This window comes from Hemitrygon akajei, chromosome 2 (assembly GCF_048418815.1).
Source record: "Hemitrygon akajei chromosome 2, sHemAka1.3, whole genome shotgun sequence".
In the NCBI taxonomy this organism is placed as follows: Eukaryota; Metazoa; Chordata; class Chondrichthyes; order Myliobatiformes; family Dasyatidae; genus Hemitrygon; species Hemitrygon akajei.
Window position 1 is genome coordinate 67,412,961 of NC_133125.1, and position 20,380 is coordinate 67,433,340.

Genomic DNA, 20,380 nt, shown 5'->3' on the forward strand with positions numbered 1-20,380 from the left:
TACAGGCTTAGAGCCACAAAACACATCTCGCATGTTAACCCTTTCATTCTTGGTATCATTCTCGTAAACCTCATCAAGACTCATTCCAATGCCAGGACATCTTTTCTTAGATAAGGGAACCTAAACTGCTCACAATACCACAAGTACATTCTGACCAATGCATTATAAAACCCGAGCAAGGACTCCCAAATCCCTTTACACCTCTGATTTCTGAATTTTCTCCCTGCTTATCAATTTATTTTTCAATCTTTTTATTGATTTGCAGTAAAAAAATATACAAATCAGAGGAGAAGTTTAGCAAACATATAATACAGAAGACATATAAACAGCAATAAAGAAAAGTATATATTATCAAAATCAAATAGGTATAGTGTTATGCTGTTATATGTACAGTATAATCAAAAAAACCACAACTCCTCTTAAAAAATCATTAAAAAAAATGGAAAATTTTATTCATATAAAAGGAAAAAAACCCACTAAACTAAATTGGAACAAAAAAAAAGGAAAAGAAAAGAAAAGAAAGATTGGGCAGTCCATTTGAGGATAAAATTAGAAGAAAAAAGAAAAAGAAAAAGCATCCTTCCAGTTACCTATGAACCTTCTTTTCAAATCTTTTTATTAATTTTTAAGAAAAACATAAGAAAAATATTAGTACAAAACATTTGAGAGTACATAATAGATTAATTAACAATCAAATATGTATTAATCAATACATAGAGTCTCCCAAACTCATAGTATAATGTAAAGGAGTTAAGAAAAAAAAGAAAAGAAACCCCCCCCCAAAAAAACAACTAAAAAAAAACTTAAAAAAAACTAACCAACATGGGCAATCGCATAATGTTAAATACATACAGCAGTGCCAATGACTCCCAACCTCCATCCACACAATTCAGGATAGTAACAATAAGGTTCAGGATCAGACCATTTAATTCATATGAAAATGTTGAATAAATGGTCTCCAAGTTTCCTCAAATTTAACTGAAGAATCAAAAACCACACTTCTAATTTTTTCTAAACTCAAACAGGAAATAGTTTGAGAAAACCACTGAAATACAGTTGGAGGGTTAATTTCTTTCCAATTCAGTAAAATAGATCTTCTAGCCATTAGTGTAACAAATGCAATCATTCGTTGGGATGAAGCGGATAAACGCTTATTATCTATCATTGGTAGACCAAAAATTGCGGTAAAAGGATGTGGTTGGAGATTAATATTTAAGACTCTTGAAATAATATTAAAAATATCTTTCCAATAGTTTTGTAAACAAGGACAAGACCAAAACATATGGGTCAACGAAGCAATATCAGAATGACATCTATCACAGGTTGGATTAACATAAGAATAAAATCGAGCAAGTTTATCTTTAGACATGTGAGCTCTATGTACAACCTTAAATTGTATTAGAGCATGTTTAGCACAGATAGAGGATGAGTTTACCAATGATAAATTTTTTTCCCATTGCTCAATAGATATAGGGCAATGCAATTCTTCCTGCCATTCCTTCTTAATTTTTTCTGATATATCTGGTTGTACATTCATAATCATATTATAAATGATAGCTACTAAGCCCTTTTGACAAGGATTAAGAGCTAAAATTCTTTCTGTAATGTCCAATGGACATTCTTTCGTAAAAGACTTTAGTTCATTATATAGAAAATTTCTAACTTGTAAATATCTAAAAAAATGGGTTTTAGATAAATTATATTTATTAGATAACTGTTCAAAGGACATAATGTTATCATCCAAAAACAGATCACGAAAACATGTTATACCTTTTGTTTTCCATAAAAGAAAAGCTTGATCTATAGATGATGGTCGGAAAAAGTAGTTAGATATTATAGGACTTGACAGCATAAACTTATTCAAACCAAAAAATTTACGAAATTGAAACCAGATTCGTAATGTATACTTGACTATAGGATTAGTTATCTGTTTATTCGTTTTGAATAACGAAAAAGGAAGTGAAGATCCTAAGATTGAGATCAATGAGAAATCTTGCACAGATTTACATTCCAAATTTACCCATTGTGGGCCAGCAACTGTAGTCGATTCTTGTGTCCAAAATATCAAATACCGTATATTAACTGCCCAATAGTAAAATCTTAAATTTGGTAGAGCCAAGCCGCCCTCCTTCTTAGGCTTCTGTAAATATTTTTTACCTAGCCTAGGATTTTTGTTCTGCCACAAATACGAAGATATTTTAGAGTCAACTATATCAAAAAAAGATTTAGGAATAAAAATTGGTAATGCTTGAAATAGATATAGAAATTTAGGTAGTATCATCATCTTAATGGCATTAATTCTACCTACCAAAGACAAAGATAGTGGGGACCACCTATTAGCAAGTTGCTTAATTTGATCTATTAAAGGCAAAAAATTAGTTTTAAATAAATCTTTATGTTTTTTAGTAATTTTAATACCTAAATAAGTAAAATAGTCTGTAACAATTCTATATGGTACCTGATTATAAATTGAAGTATGCATATTTAATGGAAAAAGTTCACTCTTATTAAAATTCAATTTATATCCAGAAAAATTACTAAATTGAGCAAGCAAAGAAGAAATAGCAGGAATAGATCTTTCAGGATCAGATATATATAATAACAAATCATCCGCATATAATGATACCTTATACATCGTCTCCCCACGGGTAATACCTAAAATATTGGGTGATTCACAAATAGCTATAGCCAAGTGTTCTAAAGCAATGTCAAATAATAAAGGGCTTAAAGGACAACCTTGCCTTGTGCCCCGAAATAACAGAAAAAAAGGGGATCTTTGATTATTGGTGAAGACCGAAGCTAAAGGTTTCTGACATATTAATTTAATCCATGATATAAATTTTGAACTAAAATTAAAATGTTGCAAAGTATTAAATAAATATGACCATTCGACTCTATCAAATGCTTTTTCGGCATCTAAGGAAATGACACATTCTGGGATTTTAGATGAAGAGGTATAAACAATATTAATTAATTTTCTAATGTTAAAAGATGAATAGCGATTTTTAATAAATCCAGTCTGATCCTCAGAAATAATCCGAGGCAATATATTTTCTAATCTAATAGCCAAAATTTTACTAAAAATCTTAAAATCCGTATTCAGCAAAGATATAGGCCGATAGGATGCACATTCAGTGGGGTCTTTATCTTTTTTAAGAATTAAGGAAATAGAAGCTTCATGAAAAGATTGTGGTAGTTTACCTATACTTAATACATCTTTAAAAATTTTACAAAGCCAAGGAGAAAGTATAGAAGAAAAGGATTTTTAAAATTCTGCAGAAAAACCATCTGAACCCGAAGCTTTACCCGAGTTCATTGAGAAAATAGCCTTTTCTATTTCAGACTCCGTAATAGGTGTGTCCAAAAATACACTATCCTCAACAGTTACTTTTGGAATATTCAATTTCCTTAAGAATTCACTCATTATAGAAGAGTCCTTAGTACATTCTGATTGATAAAAAGAATTATAAAAATCTTGGAAGGCTTTATTTATCTCTTTATGATCAATCGTCAAAGTACCATCTTGTTTGCGAATCTTAGTAATTTGTCGCTTATCCGAAACAATTTTCAATTGGTTAGCTAGTAGTTTACCAGACTTATCTCCATATGTATAGAATTGAGCTTTCGATTTAATTAACTGACTTTCAATCGAGGAGGTTAATAATAAACTATGCTCCATTTGAAGTTCCACCCTTTCTTTATAAAGTTCTTTACTAGGGGTCAATGAGTAGATCTTGTCAATTGCCTTAATTTTATCAACTAATGTTAATATTTTAGAATTAGTTTGTTTCCTAACTCCGGCAAAATATGAAATAATCTGTCCACGAATATATGCCTTAAAAGAAACCCACAAAATTCCACTAGAGATCTCTGCTGTAGAATTTATTGAGAAAAACAAATCGATTTGCTGTTTAATAAAGTTAACAAAGTCAGAGTCCTGCAATAAAACAGGATTAAACCTCCAACCTTTAGTACTAATATATGAATCCGTCACCTTAATAGATAACTTCAAAGGTGCATGATCAGATATAGCAATAGAGTCATATTTGCAATCCATAACATCTATAAGTAAATGCTGATCAATGAAAAAGTAATCAATTCTTGAGTAATTATGATGCACATGGGAAAAGTATGAGAACTCTTTGTCATTAGGGTGTAGAAAACGCCAAATTTCACAAATAGCTGAATCAATCATAAAAGAAATAATAAGAGAAGCCGATTTGTTCGGAAAAGTTTGAGTGGGCTTGGATCTATCCATCAAAGGGTTTAGACAACAATTAAAATCCCCGCCCATTATCAATCTATATTGATTCAGATTAGGAAAGGATGTAAATAAGCATTTAAAAAATTCAGGACAGTCAGTATTAGGAGCATAAACATTAACTAAAACAACTTTTTGATTAAAAAGTAAACCAGTAATAAGCAAAAATCTACCTTGCGGATCTGAAATTGTTTCATGATGTATAAAAGCAGTTGATGAGTCTATAAAAATAGAAACACCTCTCACTTTGGCTTGCGAATTTGAGTGATACTGTTGGCCCTTCCAAAACCTAAACAACCGCTGACTATCCACCTTCCTTACATGAGTCTCTTGTACAAAAATAACATTAGCATTCATTCTATGGAATACTTTGAATACTTTTTTCCGTTTGATCGGATGATTTAAACCATTAGTATTCCAAGAAACAAAGTTAATAGTCTTATCCATATTGACAATATATATTACAGTTAACATATAGGTTTGAAAGAAAAGTGAACTCATGAACCCGGAAGAGGGAAGTAAGTTCAAAGGGAAACCGGAAGTCACAGCACTGCAGCCATTTTTGTAGTTTCATATAAGCCCATGAAATAAAACTAAGCAAAAAGCAAGCAAAAAAAAGAAAAATCCCCCTCCCACCACCCTCAAAACCCCAGGAAAAAAGCCAAAAAGAGGCAAGCGAGCGATCTAATACTAAAATTACCCCCTTGTCTCAAGACGGCAACTCGAACGTAACAAAGTTAGAAAAAATACAAACAACCCACATTATAAAAAAGGGTTGATATAGCAAAAATTAAAATATAAAATTAGTGTTATAAATGTATATAAACAAAAGGGTTAAAAAGAAATTAAAACAATAAATGAAAGTTTAAAACTTTCAAACACATCAAAACAGTTATGATGCTGTAAACACTGGAGTCTGTCGGGAAGAAGAAACGCCATTTTATTTTTTCCCAATCTTAATATTCAAATGTTAAAAGTGTAAAAAAGAGGGTATATCGATTTTTAAAAAAAAGGAAAAACAAAAAAGAAGAAAAAAAAACCCTAATAGGTCATTTTCAACGCTAATAGATTAATAATATGAAAAAATATAAAGTCAGAATAAGCCCAGCAAAAAAAGAGCTTTAACCGTATGTAAGAAATACATGTAAACCGTATCAAAAAAAACCCCCAAATGTCAATCTATAACAGATCCAAATCTATAGGCTAAATTACATTGGTCAGCCCGATCAAATGTCATTGTTCCAGGAAACCTTGAGCATCCGCTGGCGATTTAAACAACCGAATAGTTCCATCTTGAAGGGTGACTCTCAGGTGTGCTGGAAACAGCAACGCTTGCTTGTAGCCTTTCTGGTGAAAATTCGACATAACCGATCTAAAAGCCAGCCTAGCCCGTAATACCTCCAGGCTATAGTCCTCCAGAATACGAAAATTGAAGTTTTGATAGGTTATCATGCCTTTTTTACGAGCCGCACGAATCAGACGTTCTTTGATATGAGGATAATGGATTCTAAGGATTACGTGTCGTGGTTTCAGACTTGAATCTGCCTGAAATCTGGGAACCCGATGTTCCCGATCGATTATCGGGTGGTTATCCAGGACCTCTGCGCCCAGGACATCCACTAGAAATTTAGAGAAGAAAACGGTCAGATCACCGCTTTCAAATTTTTCCGGGATCCCAATTAACCGAAGATTTTGTCTTCGAGAACGATTTTCCAAATCAGTAATTTTAACTTTATAACGATCTATCTGTTGGAACATCGAAGTTTGCTCTTCTTGTATTTTTTCGATTATACGATCCTTCTTACGAGCGGCTTCTTCAAGAACCAAAATGCTTGCTTGTTGTTTTTGTGATTCCAGTGAAAGGGTCAGGAACTTTTCTTCGAGTGATTTCAAACGTTCGTCATACTGTGAAAATCTTCCGAGTAATTTTTTCTCCAGATCTTCAAATTTAGCTTCTATAAACTTCACAACTACTTCTAAAGTTATCGGTTCTTTCGTCTGTTTCGGTTCTTTTGCTTTAGACATTTCAGCAAGTTGAGAATAATTCAAATAGTTTAAAAAGAAAAATTCTATATGTTTAGACCCCTTTAGAATAAGTTTAAGGGGTGTTTGTAGGTTAAAAAAAACGTAAAAGGTTTGGAGCAAAGCCTAGATGCGGTTTACTCCATGAGCGCCATCTTGAGACTCCTCCTATGAACCTTCACGGATAAGGATTTTCCCCAAAAAGAACAAAGAAAAATAAATAAATAAAAAATATATTAAATCATGTGAAAATATTGAATAAAGGGTCGCCAGACTTGCTCAAAATTAAAAGATGTATCAAACTTCCAGCTTCTAATTTTCTCCAAGCTTAAACATGAGATAATGGAGGAGAGCCAATAAAAAACAGTAGGTGGATTAGAATCTTTCCAGAATAACAAGATAGCTCTCCTAGCCAGTAAAGTTGAAAAGGCTATCACATGTTGAGCGGAAGCAGAATCTCCACCTGCTTCCTTTGGAATAATCCCAAAAATCGCCATAAGTGAATTGGGTTGAGCATCCACATCTATAACTTTAGATAGCATTCTAAACACATCTCTCCAAAAAGTATTTAAGCTTACACAGGACCAAAACATATGAGTTAGAGTAGCCACCTGTACATTACATCTGTCACAAATAGGGCTTATATTAGGAAATATATGCGCCAATTTATCTTTAGACATATGGGCCCTGTGTACTATCTTAAACTGAATTAAGGAATGGCGTGCACAGATAGATGAATTATTAACTAGATGATAAATTTTACTCCATTGATCATCTGAAAGTGAATGTTGAAGTTCCATTTCCCAAGTGCGTTGAACCTTAGGCAACATGTGAGCATTCATTAACTGTTTATAAATGATAGCTATTAATCATTTTTGAAATGGTTTAAGCTGAAAAATAGCATAAGCCAAATTTGAAGAATAGGCCAAGGGATAATTCGGTGAAAAATCACGTAAAAAATTCCTAACCTGTAAGTATTTAAAAAAATGTGTTAGAGATATCATATTTATCCATTAACTGTGAAAAAGACATTAAACAATCCTGTAAGAACAAATCTTAAAAAGTTTTTATTCCCTTACTTTTCCATATTAAAAAAGCCTTATACAGAGTTGATGGTTTAAAAAAAATTAAAATAAATATTACTTGAGAGTTAATTAACCAGTCCTCCATCTTTTTTTGATTTTTGCAATAAAAGTTTATTCACTCTAGAGCTTTTGTTATTCCAAGCTTAAGACAAAATCATAGAATCTATTTTATCAAAAAATGTTTTTGGAACAAAAGAGGGAACTGCTTGAAATATATATAAAAATTTCGGTAAAATAACTATTTTTATAGCATTAATTCAACCTATCAATGACATCGATATAGGCGACCATTTAGAAAGCACCCGTTGAGTATATTCAATTAAAGGGGAGAAATTATACTTACATAAATCCTTAAAATTTTTAGTAATTTTGATACCGATAAGTGAAATGGTTTTTAGCAATATTAAAGGGTATTTGATCATAATAATCAGAATGATTATTAATAGGAAATAGTTCACTTTTATGTAAATTAAGTTTCTACCCAGAAAAAATACCAAATTCCATAAATATAGATAGCATAAAAGGAATAGATTTCCTAGGGTTTGAAATGTAAACTAGTAAATCATCCACATATAATGAAACCTTATAATTTATCCCGTCTTAATACCCTGCACAGAATTAGAATCCCGAAAAGCAATAGCAAATGGTTCTAAAACCAAATTAAATAATAAAGGACTAAGAGGACATCCCTGACGGGTTCCTCTATATAATCTAAAATAAGGAGACTTTTGATTAATAGTTATAACCACAGCCACCAGGGTATGGTAAATCAATTTAATCCAGGAAATAAATCCCAGGCCAAAATTAAACCTCTTCAAAACCTGAAATGAGTAAGGCCACTCCACCCTATCAAAGGCTTTCTCTGCATCCAGAGATACAATACATTCAGATTCTTTAACTGAGGGGGAATAAATGATATTTAACAATCTTCGAATATTAAAATGTGAGTACCTATTTTTAATAAATCCTGTTTGATCATTTGAGATAACATTAGACAAGATATTCTCAAGTCTATTAGCTAGAATCTTGGAGAAAATTTTTAAATCTACATTCAATAAAGAAATAGGTCTGTAGGATACACATTCTAGTGGGTCTTTTTTTAAGAATCAATGAAATTAATGCCTCATGAAAAGTTTTTGGGAGGTTCCCAGAGGATATAGAATCGGTAAATGTTTGATGAAGATGTGGTATAAGCATTTCATGAAAAGTCTTGTAAAATTCTACCATATAACCATCAGGTCCCGGAGCTTTCCCTAATTGCACAGAGGATATAGCCTTGGCTATCTCCTCTTGTTTAATAGGTGCATCTACAAATCCCATTTCCAGAAAAGTTGGGATATTTTACAACATGCAATAAAAACAAAAATCTGTGATATGTTAATTCACATGAACCTTTATTTAACTGACAAAAGTACAAAGAAAAGATTTTCAATAATTTTACTGACCAACTTAATTGTATTTTGTAAATATACACAAATTTAGAATTTGATGGCTGCAACACACTCAACACATGTTTACCATTGTGTTACATCACCTTTCCTTTTAATAACACTTTTTAATCGTTTTGGAACTGAGGATACTAATTGTAGTAGATTTGCAATTGGAAATTTTGTCCACTCTTGCTTGATATAAGACTTCAGCTACTCAACAGTCCGTGGTCTCCGTTGTCTGATTCTCTTCTTCATGATGCACCATACATTTTCAATAGGAGACAGATCTGGACTGGCAGCAGGCCAGTCAAGCACACGCACTCTGTGTCTATAAAGCCACACTGTTGTAACTCGTGCAGAATGTGGTCTGGCATTGTCCTGCTCAAATAAGCATGGACGTCCCGGGAAGAGACATCGCCTTGATGGCAACATATGTCTCTCTAAAATCCTAATATATGCCTCAGAGTCAATGGTACCTTCACATACATGCAACTCACCCATGCTGTGGGCACTGATGCACCCCCATACCATCACAGATGCTGGCTTTTGCACTTTTTGCTGATAACAATCAGGATGGTTGTTTTCATCTTTGGCACGGAGAACTCGACACCCATTTTTTCCGAAAACTAGCTGAAATGTGGACTCATCTGACCACAGCACACGGTTCCACAGTCTTTCGGACCATCTGAGATGAGTTCGGGCCCAGAGAACTCGCCGGCATTTCTGCATAGAGTTGATGTATGGCTTCCTCCTTGCGTAATACAGTTTCAAGTTGCATTTCTGGATGCAGCGATGGACTGTGTTAAGTGACAATGGTTTTCCGAAGTACTCCCGAGCCCAGGTGGCTATAATTGTCACAGTAGCATGACGGTTTCTTAGGCAGTGCCGCCTGAGGGCTCGAAGATCACGCGCATTCAACAGTAGTTTCCAACCTTGCCCTTTACGCACTGAGATGTCTCTGAATTCTCTGAATCTTTTCACAATTTTATGTACTGTAGATGTTGAAAGACCTAAATTCTCTGCAATCTTGCGTTGGGAAATGTTCCTTTTGAACTGACTAACAATTCTCTCACGAATTTTGCTTGCAAAGACTGAACCTTTGATGGACGCTACTTTTATACCTAGTCATGATATCTCACCTACTACCAATTAGCCTCTTAATGTGGAGTCTTCCAAACCGGTGTTACTTGAATATTCTGTGCACTTTTCAATCTTATTTTAACTCTGTCCCAACTTTTGTTGAGTGTGTTGCAGCCATCAAATTCTAAATTTGTGTATATTTACAAAATACAATTAAGTTGGTCAGTAAAACTATTGAAAATCTTTTCTTTGTACTTTTGTCAGCTAAATAAAGGTTCATGTGAATTAACATATCACAGATTTTTGTTTTTATTGCATTTTGGAAAATATCCCAACTTTTCTGGAAATGGGGTTTGTAATATATCAACATCTTGAGGTGAAATTTGAGATATATTTAACCTTTGCAAAAATCTTTTCATAGTAATAGTATTATCAGAGAATTCAGATTTATAAAGGTTAGAATAGAAGGCCATAAATATCTTATTAATTTCATGAGGATCTAAGGTTTCAATTCTATCTGGTCTACGAATTTTTAAAATCTGTCTTCTGACCATCCCAGCCTTTAACTGACCCGCCAAAAGCTTAGCAGATTTTTCCCCATGTATATAAAATAAACTTTTGGATTTAAAAGTTTGCTGTTCTATGGGAAAGGTCAGAAGCAAATCGTACTGTGATTGAAGTTCGACCCTTTCTTTATATAGGTCTTCAGTAGGTTTAACTGAATACACTTTATCTATCACTTTAATTTTATTAATAAGCACTGACAATTCCGCTTTAGTTTTCTTTCTCAGAGCTGCTGAATATGAAATTATCTGTCCCCTAAGAAAAGATTTCAACGTATCCCATATAAGCAGGTTTGACATTCCTTCAGTTGTATTAAATTCAAAAAATATAGAAATTTGTTCCTTAATAAAACGAACAAAAGCTGGATCATGTAACAGTACGGGATTCAGCCTCCACTGTGACATTTTCAAAAAGCTATCTGAACGCTTCAGGGTTAACTTTAAAGGCGTGTGATCTGAGATGATGTCATACACACACTCAACAATGGAATATAACAAACGAGTATCTAAAAAAGTAATCAATTCGAGAATACTTATGATGAACGTGTGAGAAAAAAGAAATCTTTATCATTGGGGTGTTTATATCTCCAGATATTGACCAGGCCATATTCTAATAAAAAAGAATTAATACAGGCTGCCGCTTTATTAGGAAGCGACGGATTAATTGATGACCTGTCAATCGAACAACAATTGAAGTTATCACCCATGATCAACTTATATTCATTCAAATTCGGTAGTTCAGAAAAAAGTTTCTTAAAAAAAATCAGAATTATCTACATTAGGGGCGTATACACACACCAGAGCTACCTTTTGCTCGCATAGTAAACCAGTAACAATTAAATATCTTCCAATCAAATCAGTAATAGTATTAAAGTATACAAAAGGGATTTTGGGGCTAAGAAATATAGAAACGCCTCTTATCTTACTATCCGACAGCGAATGGTACAAAGGTCCTTTCCAAAATTGGAAAAAATCTGTCCTCATCCTGTTTCCATATATGATTTTCTTGCGCAAAAATAATATCTGCGTTAAGTGTTTTTAATTTCTTAAAAATCTTACACTTAATGGGGTGATTGATACCATTCCAATTCCAAGGTATTATATTAATTTTATTAACTTCCATGTTTAGAATTGAATCAAATATTATATAAAAGAAATGTTAAGCAAGCACAGATTAAACCAAAAGGCACAGGTACAACCAGAAGGAGTGATGCATTTACGAGAAAAAAATCCATCAAAAGAACTGCCCAATCAAGAAAAAAACCTACTCTAATAGTCCCCTCCCCCTCCCGAAAGTTAAGAAATACAGCGACCAATAGGGTGGCCACATGCTAAACTAATAACCCTTGACCCTATCTCTATTTTGCAGCTACAGATATTTAAAGTTAAAGCAAAAATCCCACGTAAAATAGCCATAATAAAACGCACAAAGTTCAACTACTACCATGTTATGTCTAACAGTAATAAAAACATAATCAGCAACGGCCATCTTAAAATCAACTAAAGTATCTTAATCCCATATTCAAAAAAGAGAGTTCTTTGTCTCAAAAAAAAGAATAAGTGAGTATATATATAACAAACCTAAAACTATGTTAGTATTGAAACAAATAAAAGAAATAAAAAGATTAATACACGACAGGTCCTGTATGGACCATTAGAGTATAATACTATAAAAATTCCCTACAAAACAGTTATGCATATACTAAATATAAATAGGTTAAAAAAAAAGTTTAGTCAGCCATGTCCTATACCAAAGACTAAAAAAAAGTATAGAATAAACTTAACTCAGAAGCTCCATAAATATCTCATACAACAAAATACTTCAGGATTACCTATTGAGTAATCGGATTAACTTTAAGATTTTATTCAGTAGGCTTAACTTTAAGATTTTTAATGTACTCCCATCCCTCCTGGGGAGAGTAGATTCTCAGTGACTGAGACTTTTCAGGATAGATTATCAGACTTGCTGGGAAGCGAAGGGAGGGGTATAAATCTAATTTATACATTTCACTCATAACTTCTCAGTATTTCCTTCTTTCAGCAAAGATTTCAGGGGGATAGTCTTCCACTATACGAATGTCTGCTGATTTAAAGATTAACTTTCGTTTCTTTCTGGCTTCTCGAAGTATGGCTTCTTTAGTGGTATAATAATGCAAAGAAAGTACAATTGGTCGAGGATTCTATGGGCTCTGTCAATTAAAGTGCTAGATTCCAGTGTCTCACTAAAAAGTGAGTACAACATATCTGAGAAGAATTTTAACAGATCACCGGCTTCAGTATTTTCAGGCAGTCCCAGAATACGCAAATTCCTCCGACGCCCTCTACTATCTAAATCAACCATTTTTTTCTTCGTTTTAGATAGTTCCGAGGTAATTTCATTGATTTTCTTTTCCATCAAAGATATCTTTATTCCTTGATCTTTAATAGTTTGCTAGAATAGATCATGCTCATTCTCAATTCGGGTTGTAGTCTGAGTATTTGAAGCTGAGAGTCCAGATTTTTCAAAGAGTCTTGAACCATAAAAATGGCTTTTTCAAGCTTCCCATTTGAACCCGTCAGCTTACCAATCTTAATGTTAAGCGATCCGAATTCCAATTTCAGGTCTTGTATTGAAGAAAATATTCCTGCTAATGTAACAGGTTCCTGCGTTTTCTTGGTTTGTTCCGTTTGCTCCGTTTCAGGAAAAGTCTTGCCACTTCTCAGTTCAATACCAGAACGACTTTTTTCAGCCATTGTAATTAATTCGGAAATCCTTCAGTAGAAGTAATAAATCATCAAAGCTAAAAGGGATCTGTCAGTGGGATATAAAATATATTAAAAAAGGGAGTCGCTAAGAGTGCAACTACTCCATGCACTGTAAAATGGCGATTCCTCCCTGCTTAGAAAATAGCTTACATCTTTATTCATTTACCAAAGTGCATAATCATACACTAAATTCCATCTGCCACTTCTTTGCCCATTCAGTCATCCAAATCACTGATATCATGTGAAAAGAAGAACACCCAACACCAATGCCTGTGCAACACCACTTTTCTGGCTGTCTGCTGATCACATCCTGATGGCCCGAAACATCGACTGTTTACTCCTTTCTACAGATGCTGTCTGGCTGGCTGAGCTCCTCCAGCATTTTGTGTGTATTGCTTGGATTTCCAGCATCTGCAGATTTTCTCGTCTTTGTGCAGGACACAGGAAACTGGGTGACAGTTAGGAAGGGGAAAGGGGTTAAACAGCCAGTGCAGAATCCCCCTATGGGCATACCCCTCAACAACACTTTGGATATCATTGGGGGGTTGACCTAGAAGAGGAAAGTTACAATGGTCAAGTTTCTGGCATTAAGTCTGGCTCTGTGACTCAGAAGGAAAGGGAGGGGAAGGAAAGGGGGGAGAAGAGGTGAGCTGTGGTGATAGGGGATTCATCAGTTAGGGGAACAGAAAGAAAATTCTGTGGACAAGAACAAGATTCCCAGATGACATGTTGTCTCCCAGGTGCCAGGGTCCAGGACAAGTTGGAGCTAGTTCTTAGCATTCTTAATTGGGAGGGTGAGCAGCCAGAGGTAGTGGACCATGTAGGTACCAATGACACAGGTAGAAAGAGTACGAGGCTCTACAAACTGAGTTCAGGGAGTTAGGTACTAAGTTAAAAGGCAGGACCTCCAGGGTCGCGATCGCAGGATTGCTACCCATGCCACGTGCTAGTGAGGCCAGAACTAGGAAGACTATGCAGTTTAACACATAGTTAAGGAGTTGGTGTAGGAAAGAGGGTGTGATTTTTGGATCATTGGGATCTCTTCCAGAGAAGGTGGGGCCTGTACAGAAGAAACAGTTTGCACCTGAACTGGAGAGGGTCTAATATTCTAGCAGGAAGGCTAGCTGGTGCTGCATGGGGAGGGGTGGGGGGTGGAGGTTAAACCAGAGTTGCGGGGGTTAGCGAACAGGGGAACCCAATTGCCGGACCAGTTAGCAGAGAGGTTGTGGAGACAGATGTTGTTAAGAACTCAGACAAAGTTAGGAATCAAAAGGTTGAGCATGGTGTGACTAATACCCTGAGCTGCATATATTTCAATGCTTTGCAGAAAAGGCAGATGAGTTCAGGACATAGATTAACACAATAATTATGATATGGTAGCCATTAGTGAGACTTGGTTGTACAAGAGGCAGGATTGGTACTCAATATTCTGGGGTTCCATTGCTTTAGATGCAACAGAGCAGCAGGGATTAAAGGAAGAGGGGTTGGGGAAAATGTCACAGCAGTGCTCAGTTAGGACAGAAAGGAGAACTCTTCTAGTGAGGCATTATTGAGTACTTGGTGACACAGAATAAGGTAGGACAAAGTCATCATGGTTTCCTTAAGAGAAAATCTTGCCTGATAAACCTGTTGGAACTCTTTGAAAAGATTACAAGTAGGACTGATAAAGGGGATGCAATGGAAGTTATATATTTGGAGAAGGCCTTTGACAAGGTACCACACATAAGGCTGCTTACTAAGGTAAGAGGCCATAGCGTTGCAGGGAAGTTACTGGCATGGTTAGGGCATTGGCTGATCAGTAGGAAGCAATGAATGGGAATAAAAGGATCCTTGTCTGGCTAGCTGTCAGTGACTAGTGGTGTTCCTCAGGGGTTAGTGTTGGGACAGCTTCTTTTTATGCTGTATATCAACGATTTAGATGATGGAATAGATGGCTTTATTGCCAAGTTTGTAGGTAATATGAGGATTGGTGAAGGTGCAGGTGAAGTTGAGGTAACAGGTAGGCTGCAGAAGGTCTTAGACAGATTAGGAGAATGGGCAAGAAAGTGGCAAATGAAATACAATGTTGGAAAATGCATGATCATGCACTTTGGTAGCAGAAATAAATATGCAGACTATTTCCTAAACAGAGAGAAAATCCAAAAATCTGAGATGCAAAGGGACTTGGGAGTCTTTGTGCAGAACAACATAAAAGGTTAACTTGCAGTGGTGAGGAAGGCAAATGCAATGTTAGCATTCATTTCAAGAGGTCTACAATACAAGAGCAGGGATGTGATGCTGAGGCTTTATAAGGCACTGGTGAGGCCTCACCTTGAGTATTGTGAACAGCTTTGGGCCCCTCATCTTACAAAAGATGTGCTGGCATTTGAGAGGGTTAGAGGATATTCACAAGGATGATTCCAGGAATGAAAGGGTTACCATACAAGTAATGTTTGATAGTACTAGGTCTGTACTCACTGGGATTTAGAAGGATTGGGGGGGGGGGGGTTCTCATTGCAACCTCTTGAATGTTGAAAGACCTAGGCAGCGTAGATGTGGAAAGGCTGACTCCCATGGTGGGAGAGTCTAGGACAAAAGGGCCATCCTCAGGATAGAGGGACATCCATTTAAAACAGAGATGCAGAGAAATTTCTTTTGTCAGAGGGTGGTGAATTTGTGGAATCTGTGGAATTTGTTACCACAGACAGCTGTGGAGGCCAGGTCGTTGAGTGTATTTAAGGCAGAGCTTGATAGGTTCTTGATTGGAAATGACATCAAAGGTTATGGGGAGACCAGAGAGTGGGGCTGAGGAAAGGGAATAAAGAATCAGCCATGATTGAATGGCAGATTAGACACGAAGGGCCAAATGGCCTAATTCTGCTCCTATGTCTTATGGTCTTACGGTCTGACTGAGAAATAAGAAAGATATGATCATGTTACTGGGGTTATATTACAGACCACGTGACAGTCTGAGGGATTCAGAGGAACAAATTTGCAGAGGGATTGCAGACTATTGCAAGAAACATACTTTAGTTATAGTAGGTGACTTCAACTTGCCACATATTTACTTGGACTTCCATACCGTAAAAGGACTAGATGGGATAGAATTTGTCAAATGTGTTCAGGAATGTTTCCTTAATCCATACATAGAAGTCCCAATGATAGAGTGCGCGATATTTCCTTTTTCAATCTTTTTATTGTTTCAAATTAATAAACATAGCAATAATGATAATGATACATAGAGATTGAGATTACATTAATAATGGTCAACATGTACAAACACAGATTCCAAGTAACAAATAAATGTCCCAATCTCTTAGTAACGAACAATGAAAAAGATATTTTATAAAGAGAGAAAAAAACCCTAAACTAAAAAAAAGCTAAACTTAAAAAAATCAAACAAAGATTGGGCTGCTATATTTCATCAGTTAAAATTGTAATTTGTCGTTAACTCTGCTCCTCTATAAATGAGCAAAGAATTACTAAAAAAAGGATTCAGAAAAGGGCAACTTACATCATATGAAAATATTGAATAAATGGCCTCCAAGTTTCTGCAAGTTTAACTGAAGGGTCCTGAGTACCGTTCCTAATTTTTTCCAAGTTTAAACGTGCTGTCATTTGGGGAAACGATTGAAATGTGGTAGGGGGATTGGAATCTTTCCATTTAAGTAAAATGGATCTTCTGGCTATTAATGTAACAAATGCAATTAGACGACAAGTTGATGAGAATAAATGACTGGAGTCTATCACTGGTAGTCCAAAAATTGCAGTAATAGGATGAGGTTGTAGATCAACACGCAAAACTACTGAAATAATATCAAAAATATCTTTCCAATATTTTCCTAGAAGAGAACAAGACTAGAACATATGTGTCAAGGAAACTACTTCAGAATTACATCTATCACAAACAGGATTTATATGGGATTTACATCTATCAAGCTAACTTATTGTTGGACATATGAGCTCTATGAACAACCTTAAATTGTATCAAAGCGTGTCTGGCACATGTTGAAGAAGTATTAACTAGTTGAAGAATTTTCTCCCATTTCTCTATAGATAAAGATATTTGTTCTCTTTCCCACTCATTCTTAATTTTATCAGATGTACCTAGATGTATTTTTGTAATCAAATCATAAATAATTGCTATTAAACTCTTCTGATAGGGGTTTAAACCTATTTTTTTTTCCTGTAACTTCAATTTGATGCAAATTCGGAAAGGTAGGTAAATTAGCATTCAGAAAGTTTCTAATCTGTAAATATCTGAAAAAGTGTGATTTAGGCAACTTATATTTATTAGACAACTGTTCAAAAGACATGTCTGATCGGAGATAATTTGAGGCAATACCTTCACTAATCTAATTGCTAATATTTTGGAAAAGATTTTAGAATCCACATTCAATAAAGATATAGGTCTGTATGATGCACATTCAGTGGGATCATTATTTTTTTTTTAGGAATTAAAGAAATAGATGCTTCATAAAAGGATTGTGGTAATTTACCTACAAATAAAGCATCTTTAAAAATTCTACGTAACCAGGGAGAAAGTAAATCTGAAAAAGATTTTTAAAATTCATCTGTATACCCATCCAGGCCAGTGTGGTACTTGATCTGCTATTAGGGAATGAGACAGAGCAGGTGACAGAAACTTGTGCAGGGGAACACTTTGCATCTAGTGATCACAATGCCATTAGCTTCAATGTAAATATGCAAAAGATAATTGGTCAGGTTCATGCACTGAGATTCTAAATTCACCAGTTTTGGTGGTATCTGAAAGAATCTGGCAAATGTGGAGTGGGACAGGAAGAAGTATACTTGGTAAGTGGGAGGCGTTCAACAGTGAAATTTTGAGAGTACAAAGCTTGTGCCTGCCTGGCAGAATAAAAGGTAAAGATAACAGGTGGTAGGGAACTTCGGTTTTCAAGAGATATTGAGGTTAAGAAGAAAAAAAGAGGCAAGCAAGAACAAATGAGGATACAAAATGCAAGAGAATACTTAAGAAAAAAATCGGGAGGGCTAAAAAAAGACGTGAGGTTGCCAAGCAAACAAAGTGAAGGAGAATCCTCAGGGGTTCTACAAACGTGTTATGAGTGAAAGGATTGTAAGGGACAAAATTGGTCCTCCAGAAGATCAGAATGGTAATCCATGTGAAGAGCCAATAGAGATAGGGGAGTTAAATAAACTTTTTGCAACTGTATTTACTCAGGAGATGGACAGAGTCAATAGAAGTGAGGCAAAAGGGCATCAATATCATGGACCCTATACAAATTATAGGGGAGGTGGTGTTTGCTGTCCTGAGGAAAATCAGGGTGGATAAATCCCCAGAGCCTGACAAGGTGTTCCTTTGGCTGCCTCTGTGACTGGAGTTCTGCTGGACCCATTGCTTGTTTGTCAAAGAAAATTTATTATTGGAGTACATACACTATATGTCACCACAAACAACGATGAGATTCATTTTCCTGCGGGCATACTCAACAAATCTATAGAATAATAACTATTACAGGATTAATGAAAGATCATCCAGAGTACAGACAACAACAAACAGTGCAACTGCAAATACAAATAAATAGCAATAAATAATGGGAACATAATGGGTCATTTCTTTGGCAGTTTGAACGGGGCATGACTGTGCAAGCGCGTGAAAGTCAGCCCGTGAGGCAGTGGGAGAATTTAAAAAGCTAACAGGTTAATGGAGCGGGTGACGTAGTAGAGGGAGACAGAGTAGGAAGGCTTTGGCTCGAGAGGCTTCGGCAACCAGAGGCTGAGGACGAGCTTGCTCCCATTCAGGTAAGGTCGAGTAAGCTCCTTTAATTAATCTAATTAGCTTAGGAGTAGGTAATGAAGGCAGCAGTTAGGGCAGTCGAGTGCTCCGTTTGCAGTATGTGGGAAGTCAGGGTGAGCACAGCTGTCCCTGATGACTACACCTGCAAAAGGTGCATCCAGCTGCAGCTCCTGACAAACCGTGTTAGGGAACTGGAGCTGGAGCTGGATGAACTTCGGATCACTTGGGAGGCAGAGGCAGAAATAGACAGGAGTTTCAAGGAGATAGTCACCCCTAGGAGTCAGGAGGCAGGTAGTTGGGTGACTGTCAGGAGAGGGAAGGGGAATAGACAGAATGAGCAGAGCACCCCTATGGCCATTCCCACTAATAATAAGTATATCATTTTGGATACTGTTGGTGGGGACGACCTACCAGGGCCAAGTTGCAGTGGTTGCGTCACTGGCACCGAGACTGGATCCTCAGATCAGAAGGGAAGGAGGAAAAAGAGGAGAGCAGTAGTGATAGGGGATTCGATAGTTAGGGGGACAGTTAAGATGTTCTGTGGGAGAGATCGAGAATCCCAGATGGTCTGTTGCCTCCCTGGTGCCAGGGTCCACGATATCTCGGATCGAGTTCTCAGTATTCTCAAGAGGGAGGGTGAGCAGCCCGATGTCGTGGCCCATGTAGGGACCAGTGACGTGGGTAGGAAGAGTGAGGAGGTCCTGAAAGGTGAGTTTAGGGAGTTAGGCGCCGTTAAAGGACAGGACCTCCAGGATAGCAATCTCAGGATTGCTACCAGTGCCATGTGCAAATGGGTTTAGAAATAATAAGATAGCGCAGATCAACATGTGGCTGAAGACATGGTGCAGGAGGGAGGGCTTCAGATTTATAGATAATTGGGCACTTCTCCAGGGAAAATGGGACCTGTTCAGGCGGGATGGTTTACATCTGAACTGGAGGGGGACAAATATTCTTGCAGGTAGGTTTGCTAGAGAGGCTCCAGCGGATTTAAACTAGATACAAGGGGGGAGGGGAACCAGAGTGTAGGAACAGATGTATGGGAGAAGGAAGAAAATGAAAATAGTAAAGTTGTTTGCAGTGTTAGTGATAAATAGAGAGTAAGAGGTGGAGAATTTCTTAAATGCATTTATTTTAATGTTAGGAGCATTGTAAGAAAGGTGGATGAGCTTAGAGCATGGATTGATACCTGGAAATACGATGTTGTAGCTATTAGTGAAACATGGTTGCAGGAGGGGTGTGATTGGCAACTAAATATTCCTGGATTTCGTTGCTTCAGGTGTGATAGAATCGGAGGGGCAAGAGGGGGAGGTGTTGCATTGCTTGTCAAGAGAAAATATTACAGTGGTGCTCTGGCAGGATAGATTAAATAATAATAATAATAATAATAGCTCGTCTAAGGAGGCTATTTGGGTGGAATTTAGGAATAGGAAAGGTAT